The sequence below is a fragment of the Acartia tonsa genome, chromosome 4, assembly GCF_053477335.1.
Source record: "Acartia tonsa isolate MP-2025a chromosome 4, ASM5347733v1, whole genome shotgun sequence".
Taxonomy (NCBI): domain Eukaryota; kingdom Metazoa; phylum Arthropoda; class Copepoda; order Calanoida; family Acartiidae; genus Acartia; species Acartia tonsa.
In genome coordinates, this window is record NC_137263.1 from 5,641,143 (window position 1) to 5,656,556 (window position 15,414).

Genomic DNA, 15,414 nt, shown 5'->3' on the forward strand with positions numbered 1-15,414 from the left:
TTGTATAGTGTCAGAACTGAATAATCAGCATATAAATGTATAAGAGTCGAAGCAAAATTGTAAATAAAATTGTTGAAAAACTGCTTGATACAGGATAATATTTATGGACTTTATTACATTTTTAGGACTTGATTATAGAGTTGCTTCGATTATAACATTATATTTTGTTGTCCCAGGAATCAATATACAAAAAATCAGATCAGTCGGATGATTAAATCACATAAAAATTTGTTGTTAAAAAAAAATAAAAAGATCGACATGTTTAAAATGGACGTACGGATATTCTGGTAGATTATAGAAAAACGTAAAAATCTATCCGTCACGGACTGACAGACCGACCCTAATTATAGAAAAGCTTCGCTTTTAATAACTAGTTATCTTAACATTTGAGATAAATGTTACAAAGCAATGATGAGTGTTTCCAGCACCATATGTGACCACTGTCCAATCAACCTTATGAACTGGGGGGAGGGGGGGGGGGAGTTAACAAACTCAACCAATTATTATTAACAAGGAGCAATACTTTCGTAGATGAACATAGTTTAGAATTTTTTAATATTTAAAATATGCTCAAATGAAAGTCAAGAAAAGGCGACAATATGTTTTAACAATTATTTCTCATGCCTTTGCAGTTGCAAATCAAATCGGAAAAAAGTGAATTAAAACATTTCACTGAAAGTAAAAGTTAGCTATATAAACAATTTCTTTCATTAATTTGAGAAAATTTAAAATTCTACACTAGGAATATGTGAAATCACTAAAATAGTTAGGCAAACCAATCTCTATTCTAACTGGGGAAGATATTCTTTTATTCAATCTTCACTCGTTTTAGTCTCTTTTGATATTTTAAAACTATAAATTAAGAATAACTTAAGAGTAGCTAAAACCTATAATGATAAAAAAGGAACAAGAGCTTGTTACTACAAGTGTAACTGCCCATTTCCGGGACAACAGTTAAAATTAAGGATAACCTATTTGATTTATAGGTTGGCACTTTTAAAACCGCCCCCCTCCTTTTTACACATAAAAAAATAACTAAAATGTTCATATGTAGTAGGAACTAAAAAGTTTAATGAATCACAAATTTGCAATAAAATTAGTCAATATCATGTCAATAAAGCTAGCCAAAACTTGATGTTTCAAAGCCAACCGCTTGCCTAGAATTCTAACTGGCGGAGCTATCCGTCACGGGTATTGGGATAGGCACTGACTGTAGAAAAGCTTTGTTTTTAAAGGTGAAAATATATAAGGGGGCGTTTTCGGTCCTTTCGAAGATGAGGGGATAATGCCTCAATTTATAATAAAGTATAGAATTAGACAAGTACCATTAGTTTGGAGCAGCGTAGTTAATATTCTTTTATAATAGACTGAACATTGATAAATGATTTTCTGGGTTTTTTTTGTGATAAAACATCCACAAAATTTACCTTAAATGAATATGAAATTAATTTTATGTTATAATTATCAAAATTTATTTGTAATTTTCTAATATAATATATTAATTTATCTATGTATTTGTTTTTAGAAACATTATACGTAAAATTCCACTTTTGGTAGCTAGTAAACTATGGAGATGTAAACTTTTTATAGATTTATGTAATTTTCATTATCTTCTCTCTCTATGTATGTATATTTCATAACATTTTCCTTAATAAACAATATTCTTGTGATATTCCAATTAATATTTCAAATAGGTGTTTTATTAGATGACCCCCTTTGCCAAACCAAAATATGTTTTGTCTTCAACGAGGAAAAAAGATATTTTTCTTATAAAAAATGCAAAAAAGTAAAGAATTCATATATCGTTTACGTTATAATAGACATGTGTATTTTGTGGAGTTTAGTTAGTGTGGTAGTACAATAGATATAGCAAATCTCGATGGTCAAACAGGCCTTATAATCTGTTAAACTTAAAAGGAAATCCTAGCAAACAAAACAACTATATTTTTTTTGTTATAGAAGATTCATTCTAATAATCAGAGCAATGCAATTTTTCGACGATTTAATTTCCAGAAAGCCAACTTTATCTAAAGAGATTAAACTTTTCTTAGCTGACTTATTACATTTTTACGTGATATAATTTACCCAAGAAAACTTTTTCCTAAGAAATGCGACTATTTATTGCTGTCTTATTATGCGATGAAACGAAAAAATAATTGCCTTTCGTATCAAAATTTGTACACTTTCTTACCAATAAAATTGCCGGATTGTTTCTCCACTGTTTTCCTATAGACTTATTTCTAGAGTATGTATCTAGATTATATATGTATTGTTAGTACAGAGTATTGTATAGAACTAAGAGCATATAATTAATGTCAGTCTAATGAGGATACATTACCCATTATTTACCCCCAAGGTTTTCTATTTTCAAAGGACAACAACATACTAATATACAATTTTGCTATTTAGACAACAGGTCATATTAACTTTCATTGACAGATTTTGTACTTTATGAGAAAGCAATTTTTGCAAAAATTCAATAGTAACCATGCCATGTTTTACCAGGGCTTGACATTATAATTTACACTTGTACCCATAGTTTTTAATCACGTTCTCTCATTTATTGGCTTAAAAACGTGGGTGCTTGTAAAGTAAAAATTTAAGTTAAAGGTAAAAGAATAAGGATAAATAGTGGTAAATCTTTTAGTTGACCTTCATGTGCATTTTCTGACGTAATTAATTGCATGACCAACTCTTTTATGTTCAGTTTTCATAATCTTTTTAAATGTTATTCATTTTATGGTGCTGAGTAGTAATAATGTCTATCTTTTTTAAATTTAAAACATAACCCTTTTAAATTTCTTTTTGGCCATTCAAATGTATTCTGTATATTCTGTGTATTCTAAAGTTGACAATTGGCACTAGTCAGTCACCTTCAAGTTAGACTCAGTTTCTTCTACAGAATACCACATCTCAAAATGGAACACAGTAATAGTGTATGACTGATTATGACGTAACAAAAAAAATTAGCCAATGAGAGGCCGTTATTGACCAATGGTAAAATTTATAGTGGCCTCTCATTGGCTAATTTTTTTGTTACGTCATAATCAGTCAGACACTATTACTGTGTTCCTCAAAATAAAAAATTAATTTTAAAAGTTTGAACATTACCAGTTTGAACCAACTAAAGAAGATTTAATAAAAGTAAATAAATATTTTAAGCCAACCTATAAAAGGATCGAGTGTATATTACATTAACTACAATTTTACAATTCAATGTTCCCCTCCCTCCATAATGTAAATATTTGTACCGCTAGTCAATGTCCTCTTAGTACCTGTTATAACTCTAACGTTGCTAGTTGCTACCACAAATTTGGTAAGTTTTAGTAGGAAGACGAAGAAAGTCCCTCAAAAAATAAGCATGTTACATCATAAAAACGATGGACTATCAGTATCCATCTCTTTTTTAGGGCTTTTCTTTCCAACTCCTCCTCTTATTATCCCACATTTTTATGACGTCATTGAGGGACTTTATTCGCCTTCTTTAGCAGCAACTAAATAAATAACATCTCCGCTTAATTCAGCTTAATTGGAGTAATTTAACAAATCTTGATGAAATTAGAAAACTTTCTTACTTTTATTTCTTTGAAACACTACCAGCTACGTACCTAGCCTGAGAAGAAAGTTTTTATCTGTGAGGAAGGTCTCGTCCGATGATGATCCAAACCAAAAAAATAGCGTTAAACAACGCCCGGTAAAAGCAAATACAATGGGACTAGCGGTTAACGAGATTTTTTGTAGAATAACGGTATAAATATTGAAACAGGCTGTCATGCAGCAAGCCGTTATTGGCATAATCATCAAAGTATTAAGGGGGGGGGGGGGTTAATGCAACCATCTCGTAATCAATGATTAAATGGCACTTAGAATTCGAATTTTGATCTGAAATTTTGCGTGAGTAATCCTTGGTAGGTCTATTTTCCCTAAATCGAACGAAAAGTTGGAAAAGTATCGGCTAACGGCTGCCGGCTCAGCCGTTTAGCTGTTTAGGGGCTTTTTTTAAGGCAAAATTATCGATAATAACACCAATAAACTTTTTAAAAATTTCTAGTACCAGCTGTTTAACAGCTATAATCGACTTAAAAAGGCTGGTAGAAGCTATAAAATGCCAAGATTATCATTTTTAGACCGAATAATGAAAAACTAGCATTCAAAAAGTTGATTTCTCCGTAATTAATAATGGATTTGCCCTGAAAATAGCCAAAAACCGGCTTAACGGCTGAGCCGCCAGCCGTTACTTTTTCCAACTTTTTGTTCGAATTAGGGAAAATAGACCTACCAAGGATTACTCATGCAAAGTTTTAGATCGAAATTCGAATTGTAAGTGCCATTTAATCATTGATTACGAGATGGTTGCATTACCCCCCCCCCCCCTTTTAACTTAGACTATACTCTTACAGTAATAATAAAAATACATTTTAGTCCTTATGTCTTATTGACATCTTGTCTTAAAAAAACAAAACTAGATTCTCATCAAGAAATTTTTTAATGGATTAGAAGCCATTTTATATATAATATTTATAATAAAACGGCCATAAAGCTTTAAAATATTGAACAGTCAAAAGCATTCTATTTAAATAAAATGTATCTTTAGCCAAACTTATTAAGAGTGAAGAAAAAGCAACATTAGTCAATACAGAATGCAGAGATGTTTGAACCATTTAAAATGGCAATGCCCAGGCTTTAAAACAGGTACAAGTATTTCGACATTTATAGATTAAAGAGTGATATCTTATAATGTATGTAAGCAATATTATAATTGTAATTCACAGCTGCGGCTGCTGTAACATGCTCGCGTAACTTGCGGCTAATACCCCAGCAGAAACTTTTATATGATTAATAAATGTACACAAACATTGTAAAGACAAGGAGCATCATGTTCACAACTTCCGCGGCAATAATTATTATATAATAATGTTAATGCAAATAATTGTAGATTATGTTAAGTAAAGAATTTTCAAAAATGGGGACAAAATGTGGGACAACAAAATTACGTCAAATACTGGCCTGCCATTGGTAATTTGGTCTGTGTCTTGGCCTATCATTGGTAATTTGTATGGTATGACGTATTTTTTCTATATGCACTATAAACAGCTTTAGGAAAAACCATACCAATGAATTTAAACTGAAAATATATCATAAGTCATTAATACGTATCATCGGACTTACAGTCCTAACCTAATTCTAAAGTAGCGCCACTACTAAAAAGTTAATTAAGTCCAGATTAATAACAGCAATTGTTTTGCACAAAGAAGAGAGAAGAAACGGTATCTTATGATGAGCTTCTGTTTCTTAATTATACAACATTATTGTTTTATCAGGTAATAAACAATATCCCAGAGCAATTTTATTTACAATAACTTACATATTATAAATGAACATCCTTACATACCATCTTTGTTTAATATAACTATAGCACTCATGGACAGGACAATAGCACATAATTAATCTTTCTCTCCAGTTAATTTAAGTTTTTTTAGTAGCGAAGCTACTCTATAATTCACTTTGTCCGTCCGTCAGTCCGTCAGTCAGTCCGTCAGTCAGTCCGTCAGTCCGTAACGCTATGGGGGAAATGGGATTTACTCAGCTCCTATAAAAGATAGAATGCTGAAATTTTTGGACAACATTCCCATCATTAAGGAGCACAATTGACTATAAAACATCATTGGCGTTCGGACCGATTTTTAGCAGGTTTTAGGCTATTTTTATATTTTTCACATTTTTCTCCATATCTTCAGTGTTTATGGTCCGATTTTCAAAATTTTTTCAGTTACAGATATCAAAATTAAATTTCCCGTCGTTTAAAGGAACAACCATGAAGGCCAGACTGCCTTTTCAGCAGGTTTTAGGCTATTTTTATATTTTTCACATTTTTCTCCATATCTTCAGTGTTCATGGTCCGATTTTCAAAATTTTTTCAGTTATAGATATCAAAATTAAATTTTCCTTCTTTTAAAGAAAACAACCATGACGGCCAGACTGCCTTTTTAGCAGGTTTTAGGCTGTTTTTTATATATTTAACATTTTTCTCCATTTCTTCAGTGTTTATAGTCCGATTTTCAAAATTTTTCAGTTTTATATATCAAAATTAAATTTCCCGTCTTTTAAACAAAATAACCATGACGGCCAGACTGCCCTTTTAGCAGGTTTTAGGCTATTTTTATATATTTAACACTTTTTTCCATATCTTCAGTGTATATGGTCCGATTCTCCAAATTTTTTAAGTTAAGGATTTAAAAATTAATTTTTTTGTCGTTTTAATAAAACAACTATGACGGCCAGACTGCCTTTCATCAGGTTTTTGGCTATTTTTATATGTTTTACATATTTCCCCATATCTTTGTATATTTTGATGCAATTTTCAAACTTTTATGGGATATCTGTATCAAAATAATTTTTCCCATTATAATTTACTTTGACCATCGTCATCATGCAAAATAAAACAAGGTTTCATGTTTATTTTATCCAATAAATCTATTCTTGATTTTAGTAAAAACCTTTTAAATCTACGTATTCCAATCGACGATTTTTTGTGCTTCGCTACTTATGGATGTTGTCATCCTTGTTTTAATCTGGAGATTCAAGATTTGATAAAAGTTGTAGATAACTTTTATCTGTATATTCAATTTTGAAACATAAAACCGGTTAATGGGTTACGAGATTTTCACGGACAGACAAAACAATTACTTGATATTGAGGCCTAGCGGCTATGCTACTTCAATTTTCAACAAATAAGCTTTATACGCTAGGGCTCGGCAGCCGTGCTTAGCCGGTTTGAAGTCTCAGTGAATTCGTCATATCATAACTTTTATATTTAGCTGTATGTCTAAATTTGTGCCTAATAGACAATCCATCTTTTAAGAATCCTTTTTTATGCACATAAGTAGGTTTACGTTTGAGACTAATGCACGGCTGCCGAGCCCTGATAAAATCCACTGCACAGACTTACTCTTTAATTTAGAAAATATACCAATATAGAAATATTAATGAATAAAACGTTTGAAAATACCCCCGGCTGTAAAACAATTAAGCCACGTGGTTATAAGTAATGCAAGTTTCAATTCACTCTTAGAAAAAAAGACAATAACACAAAGCTCATTAGAAGCATAATCTAAGAAAAAAAACCTGAATTTAAACCAAACAGAGAATCAAAATGTTTATAGAGTATGCAAAGTGTAAAGCCTGTAAAAGGTGGTCCATAACTACAAAAAATCAACGTAATGTTTCAAGGTATGATAGCTAAGATTATGCTATCCTTATAATATGAACAACAGAGGAGAAAATCGTGAAATGCTTCAGTTTTTCCTTCGTTAATTTGGTATGTAATCCTATAAAAACAAGGATGACAACATCCATAAAAGCGAAGCACTAGAACGGTAGGACAAACGGACATTAATACTTGTATAGTGTCTGAACTGAATAATCAGAATATAAAAGTATAAGATTCGAAGCAAAATTGTAAGTAAATTTGTTGAAAAACTGCTTTATACAGGATAATGTTTATGGACATACTTACATCTTTAGGGCTTGATTATAGAGTTGCTTCGCTTAAAATATTGTTCTTTGTTGTCCCAGGAATCAATATACCAAATATCAGATCAAACGGATAATTAGATCACATAAAAATTTGTTGTTAAAAAAGTAGAAAAATCAACATGTTTAAAATGGACGTACGGACATTCTGGTAATGATTATAGAGTTGCTACGCTTTCTAAATCGTACCTAACTATTACAGGAATTACCATGCAAAATTTGAAATCGATAGGACAATTCTAACATGCCTAAATTAACGAAAAAAGCTATTTAAAAAATTAAAGAAATCAACATGTTTAAAATGGACGTACGGACATTTTGGTAATAATTATAGAGTTGCTACGCTTTCTAAATCGTACCTAACTACTACAGAAATCACCATGCAAAGTTTGAAATCGATAGGGCAATTCTAACATGCTTAAATTAACGAATAAAAGCTAACTATCTCGGACGGACGTACGGACGGACGTACGGACGGACCGACCCTAATTATAGAAAAGCTTCGCTTTTAAAAAGTAGAAAGATTTGTTTGTCCGGAGCTAAAGATCTCAGAAAAAATTCATCTGAACTGTGTTTGTATGTTTTTTTTCTTCAAGGAAACCATATAAATGTCTTAGGTTGGTTTTAGGCTATTACCCTGACATCTAACGCCCTTTCCTAGAGGCTAGAGGTGAAGCAACTAGTAATGAATAAATAACAATTTCTACACAGTATATATGCACAATATATATATGTATATTTTATATGGTTGTAACAATACATATAATCTAACTGTTTTCCATAATTTTGGTTTCAATCTTAATTGTCCAAACATTCAGAAGATTCTTTGGCAAATTCCCTTATTTTGCCATAGGATTACCCTATATACACTTTCTTATTTCAAGGTGTTGTATTTTTAGGTAGGCGTACAGATCACTTTAAGGGAGGGGGATTGAAGTATAATAATTTGGTCGAATGCTGGTTAAGCTTCAGATGCCTCTCAGGGAACAGATTCCACCGATTGAAATTACTCAAAATGGAGAAAAGCTTTTTTATGCGAAAAAAAAGTGGGGTTGAAGGGGGGAGGGGCTTGTGCAATGAAAAATTCTGATATTATTCCTATACAATTAATGCTTCTGGCGCATAAAGGCAATAAAAGATATATTTAAATATAAAATTTTCAATCCTTGTAGCAATTTCAAACCTGCTTACCTAAGTAGATGGGTGTGTGTTTCTACAGGGAGTAAGGGAGGGGACAATTTGCAATTAATTCAATATAAGAGTTATCAAAGAAAGGGCATGAAATCCAGTTTAATCCAATAAATTTGTATGAAATTATAAAGGGATTGTTAATTGAATAATAGATTTCCATAGCGTCATGTAAAGTGAAATCACAACTTGTTTTTGATGAAATATATTGAGGTTTTTTTGGTGTGATTTTTATATTAAAAGATTATTGGACCCAGCCAGCTGCTAGCAAGAATATGACTGCCCCTTTTTATTCTGTTTATTTCCCTTGCCCCTTGCCCCCACCTCCCTTCTCCCTTCTCCCCGTCTGCTACATTCCAAACTAACACAACGAGTGTTTATTTCCCTTGCCCCCACTTCCCTTATCCCTTCTCCCCGTCTGCAATATTCAAAACATACATAACGAGTAGCGGCATTTCATGCGCAAGTCCCCAAACTCAGTCAGAAACTGCTAAATTCTTGCACATCCACCTACATCCACCTTTGGAGCAAGGGTTGAGATACTCAATTTCCATGTCCTGTTGTTTTGTAATCGAGGTTAGTTGCGCAACTTCATATAAAATCTATTGTCACTATTACTATATTACATAATGTTAAACAAATGTGCATCTACTAAATTTTAAATTTTACACATTTTACAAAGTCTCAGCAAAGTAAAGTTCAAAATAAATCACTTTCTTTCTCTTGCTCTCTAAACCAGAGCTCGGCAGCCGCTATCAGTCTCTCAACCAGACCCTAAAGCTGCCTAGAACCTCGAAATTTGAAAAAGCCGCCCATACACTTCTATAATTGGATATTAGCCTCAAAAACTGAAATGAGTTGCAGCTTGAGGTACATCAAATAAAACAGTAATTAATCCTAAAATCTTTGAGTCAATATGTTTAAGTTTGATGTTTAACCGTAGCGGCATTTTCTTTACATCCCGAAATCTAGTTAACAAAAAACGTGCGTCGGATGACGATCCTTGCTATCAACAAATGTGTTTCTTTTATAACCCTAAAGGTTTTGTCGTAATTGAACATAAAAGTTTAATATTTTTCGTCAAAAATATATTAATATTAGGTACTTAATATAGTCAAGAATATAGACATGACAAAATGACATTTATCAACTAGATATGTTATGTGCATTATTAAGAAACAGATTTTTTCATTCCGGATTTACCACATCCCCTTATCATCGTTCTGGATAAAGTCACTGACCAATAAATGACAGGGAAAATAGCAACCTAAATAATGACAATTTTTCTCCTCTCGTAATATCCACGTATATTCTACATCCATTGTTTAGGGCTTATCTGTTCTGTGTTAATTGTAAAGTTTTATTTTCCTGGAGAAAATAGGATGAGAATGTGAAAATCTAGTATCGTGTATGTCAGCATGACAGCCAGCCCTAAGCCTGCAAACAACCAGGTATACAAGGATAGGATAATAAAAAATGTTTTTAAGTCCACCACCTTTGGAATTGGAAGATGGAAAATATTGAAAGAAAAAGTAGTTGTAGATCAATTCAATATTATTCTAGGGATTATTCTAGGGTTTAAACAGAGAAGATAAATTAATGTATATTTCCAATGAGGATATGCAAAATTACCCCTTTCTGCAAATCAGTAATTTTGGTTGAAAAACAATTATGTTAGAACTAACTAAGTTCAATAAAGTACCGTTATTTTTCAGGTAACGAATAAGATAATATGGATTTTAAACTTTTGGTACCAGCGTAATTAACAGTCCAGTCCTTGTATTATTCTCTACCTCAAGGAGAACAAGGGAGAATACAATTTTTAGCTGAGAATTATTTTTGTTGTTTTAACATTCACGATAACATTTTAAAATAGCGGAAATAAATTTGCCGAGAAAGGTAGTGTCAGGTAGAATAATAGAAAATTAAGTAAATATAATTGCATTTTTCTATTTTCTATTTCTTTTCAACACTTTATTTAAATGTGTGCACTTACCAATACTTCTTTGTTGTTCTGAAACTGTTTATTTTGTTTCGCTTTTAGGAGGTTACTATCCTTGTAATGTAAAATGAAATTCTACATTTTTGGTAAAACACTGAATTTTCTGCATTTGTTTTTGACAATTACAAGCAGAATAGGGGAGTTTTTGTCTCGTCTTCTTTCTACAAAATTACAATTAAAAACGAAATTATGTTTAAGAATTCTGATTTGTTAAATAATATATGTTTATTTTTTATGAAATAAATAGAGCATCATAGAATTTTTAGCTTTCTTTTAAAGCGTGTAGTTAAAGAAGCTGCTGAACAATATTTGGGTAATCTGCAGTCGCTAGTAGGTGAAAATTCTGCAATCTCCTGGCATTTTTTAAAATTTCACCCTAAAGCCGCCTAAAGTTTTTGTTCAGCAGCTGAGCCAATCTATATAATTGATAATCTGCATGGCATTGGTTATATTTTTTTTTAGAAAAAAAACAAAGCTTATTCCATGAAAATCAACATATATTTTTTCATATTTAATTTTATTTTATGATGATGATCACACTTTGATACATATTAAAAGGAAAACAAGGATGACAGCATCCTTATGTTGCGAAGCTCAGATATTCAAACAGTAACTGACATAACAACAGTTCTGACATCTAGTTTCAGAAATCTATCTTCAATATTAGCCAAGAAAATCTAAATTCTCCTTTATCATAGCTGGCGGACGAACCTAGTAATAGTGTCTAACTTTTTTTTTCGTGACGTAACAAAAATCCATCTCTTTTTTAAGGGTTTCCTTTCCCACCTCTCTTCTCATCCTTCGATTTTTGTTACGTCACAAAGATAAAAAAGTTAGACACTATTACTAGTTTCCTGGCGGACTGAAATTGACAAAATAAAAATTTGTCTCTGTAACAATGCAATGAGCGCGGATAGGCAGACATTGCAAGTTACTTTATGCCTAGCTGTCACAACGACGTACAGATATTTGGAATCCTAGCGTTGCTTTGCTAAAATTTTCACAAAGTGTAGAGGTAAAAGAAGGGGTGAGGGGGGGGGGGTGCAGGAAATAAAACAAGATTAAAACTTGTCTAAACTTTCTTCTTATCTCAATTTTTTTGTGTGTGCACAAAATGTTATGATGTGCTGTCAGAGTTATCTCTATGGTGTGTGAGTGGGCGGGGGGGGGGGGGGGGGGGATGACGCGAGGGAGAAAAAGGATTGCAAAATAAGAGTATAGAAGTATTTAAATTTTGTGGTTGATGGAGGGGGCGTCATAGATATGTAAGGGGGGGGGGGGGCAGTGTAGTGGTAAGATTATTCAACTTTCAATAAAAGAGAGGTTGTACTTTTAACAAAAAAATGAGGATGACAACATCCATATGTAGCGAAGCACCAAAAAATCATGGATAAGAATACAGCATAGGTATAAATAAATATGAATATCACTAAACCTTTCACACATATGTTTAATTTTGTTTAATAGTATTTAGATTTTGTATGTTGACGGTCAAATTATATACTGGATGCGCAGAACAACGGAAAATAAAATTTTGTTACTAATAAATATTCACAAAAATTTTTTAAATCAGACTAAAAGCAAAAAAGATATGGCGAAATATGTTACAAAAAAGGGCTACCAGTCCATTCATCTTTCGATACAAAAATCCCTTAGAATAACGGGAATTTTAATTGGGTCATCTCAAAAAACTCCAATCTCAGAAACGCCTAAAAGCAGTCCGACCGCCATGGGTGCTTTGTAGTCTAATATACTCCTTAATGATGGGAATGATGACAATAAATTAGCCCGTTCCTTCGGCCCCAAGGGTCTAACAAAACTGATTTTAAAATATTTTAAACAAATTTAATATTCGCGGAAAGTTGTCTATGATAATATTGATTTCCACCTTTCTTGTCTGTTTCTCTTTTTTTCTCCTTTTCCCTCTTTCTCTCTTTTTCCAAAGAATTCTAAAGAAGGCTAGCTATTGTTTCTTGGACACTCGTTTAGAAGGCAGCGTAACGACAGAGATCCAGTAGACCGAGAATATACACAATTTTAAAAAGTACTGAGGCAAAATAATAATTAGAATACAACTTCTAAAAGTAGAATTAATAGATTTTTTTAAATCTCTGTATTGTATTTTGTGATAAATTTTAAATCTATTTTAAATTGTATCAAAACTCGAGGTAAACACCTTTTTTTAAAGTATTCTGTACACAATTGGGTCCTGCTTTATCCTATCATCGGCAGTGCAACATTTAAAGAAGTTTTCAGTGAGGTAACTATAAAGAATAGTAATAGTAAAGGGCGAAGAATCATTTCTAATTTTTATAATATTTATATTTCATATCATTTTTTTCTTGATAGGCTAAGGCGTCCAACATATTTTTTTTTAAACTAACGATGATGACAATTTAAAAATCGACTAAAGAATTCAATTTGATACAAATTATTAGGAAATTATCTATTTTTATTTGTATATTAATGAAAATAATTTAGAATATCTACTAAATTTCGCCTAGGTTTTAGGAACAACTCCAGTATGCAAGAACATGAACAAAGCTCTAATTTTATCCAATATTTTTTTTCGTCTTGTAATAATGACATTTGTTTTATTACCCACACTGTTAATATCAACACCAGATGGTCAAAGTATATTTCTGTATTATATGCTGTGCTTCGCAGTTTAATGTTAACAGGGAATAATTGGATAGGTAAATGGGAGAATTTTAAAAATCTTTTTATGTTATTTTTTAAATTCTAAAACGTGTTATATTTGTTCCCCCCTCCCCCCCCCCCCCCTAAAAAACAATATTTATTTTTCTTTATATTTTAGCAAGCTGCAGCCACATACACAGCTGCCTAACTAATATATGAAGCTCGTATTCCGCAGACAAGCCGTAACTTTATCAATTCGCAGCCAAACTTCCCTTTTTTGTATTTTTTTTTATAAAACTAATCTATTTTTGAGCTTTCGTGAATATAATATAATTGGCCATTGACCTATCCTTATATTTTTGGTCCCTAGGCACTACCCCTGATTCTATACTTAAACAATTACATACTTAACGGTCCAACCTTTTATTATAAAAATGTATCAAATATTTTGATTTCAAAATAAGAAATATTAATACTTCAACCTTTCTTAATTATTTTGGCTATGTTTTAAAATCATTTAAATAAGAAGAAAGGCTTTGATATTGTCCCGTTATTATTGATAATGAATATTTAAGTTACCATATGTTCACTTTTTACAAGATGCGATGTATCTCATAAAAGTGCCCTTCAACTTATCAGTGATGAATTGACTGACGTTTTAAACAAATTCAATATAGCGTTTTAGCTATATTTGTCAGGGATGATAACTTACATGCAAAGAATTGATAGTTTTATCATTAGTAATTTGCATTTTGTCTGTATCATCCTTTAAATTTTCTCACTTTACTATTAGGAAATTTATTTTTATATGTAGATTTTGTGTAAATTCCAACTTCATAAATTTTACCCTAAACTAACAATTTTTTCTTATACCTGTATTATATACATTGACCTTGGATATAACAACCTTTCATCCAAACTGATGAAATAATTTGGTGGATCTTGTCAAATACTTGCAGTATCCCGACTCACAACCCAATGCCCGGTTGGTCACAAAGCCTACGTCCTCTGTAGTATAGCAGACTTGACAGGGAAAATAATAATAAACAGGAATCAATACTGCACAAAATACGCGCAGTCAACGCACACCTGCGAAATAATCAGTCATTTTTTAAATTTATTTTTGTCTTGTTGAGCCACTATTAAAATTAATTAAAAGTAAGCTAATTGTGAGGTAGCCGCTTGAATAGCTATTCCAAAAATAATATGTGATGGACTTTTTCAGAATTGTGACATGATCCAATAATTTAAAACAGTTAGTGGATGTATTGGGGAATAGGGATTTGCTGCCATATACAGTTATAGCTATAACAGCAGAATGAAAGTAGGTAAAGAGGTAACTAAATGGCACAATTTTAAATGTTACTTTGGGTTGCTTTTTAAAATTTGAAAGGCATTACAATATTGCTCAGGCAATTTGTGGCTCATCTGTATGTAGCTGTAAATTTTTGAAACCTATGTGCAACAGCAGCAATGCGATTGTTGAAAAGGTTGGTTAAAGCATTTTACCATATATGCTCCTTTTGCGGCTGCTGAACCTGAGGATTATTAAACCGACCTAGTTCTCAGACAGAATTGGAAGAAATTATAACCAATCAATTCAAAAATAGATTGATGTTTGCTTGGGGAGAAACTATATTTAATATTTGTATTCTACATATTAGCCTGGTTCTAATATGATCTTTTTGGGTATAGTCCTTTCCACGACATATCTCCATAAGGAGCGATTCTTCGTAATTTTAAAATGGCTTTTTATATGTTATTTTAGGTTAGGTTAGGTTATATTGTGTTAGGTGATTGCCCCACAGGGTTAGGTAAATGGCCCCGCAGGGTTAGAGCCCCCCGCAGGGGCTAGAAATTGGAGAAAAGCTACTGTGAAAAATACGAAGAATCGCTCCTTATGGAGATATGTCGTGGAAAGGACTATACCCATCTTTTTTTTACCAAATAAAGGTTATGAAAAATCTATTAACCTTGCCAATGCAAAGATCGCCTTTGCTGTCTTTTCACGAAATCAATTTGTTTTAAGATTCAATTCTATCTTATTTTAA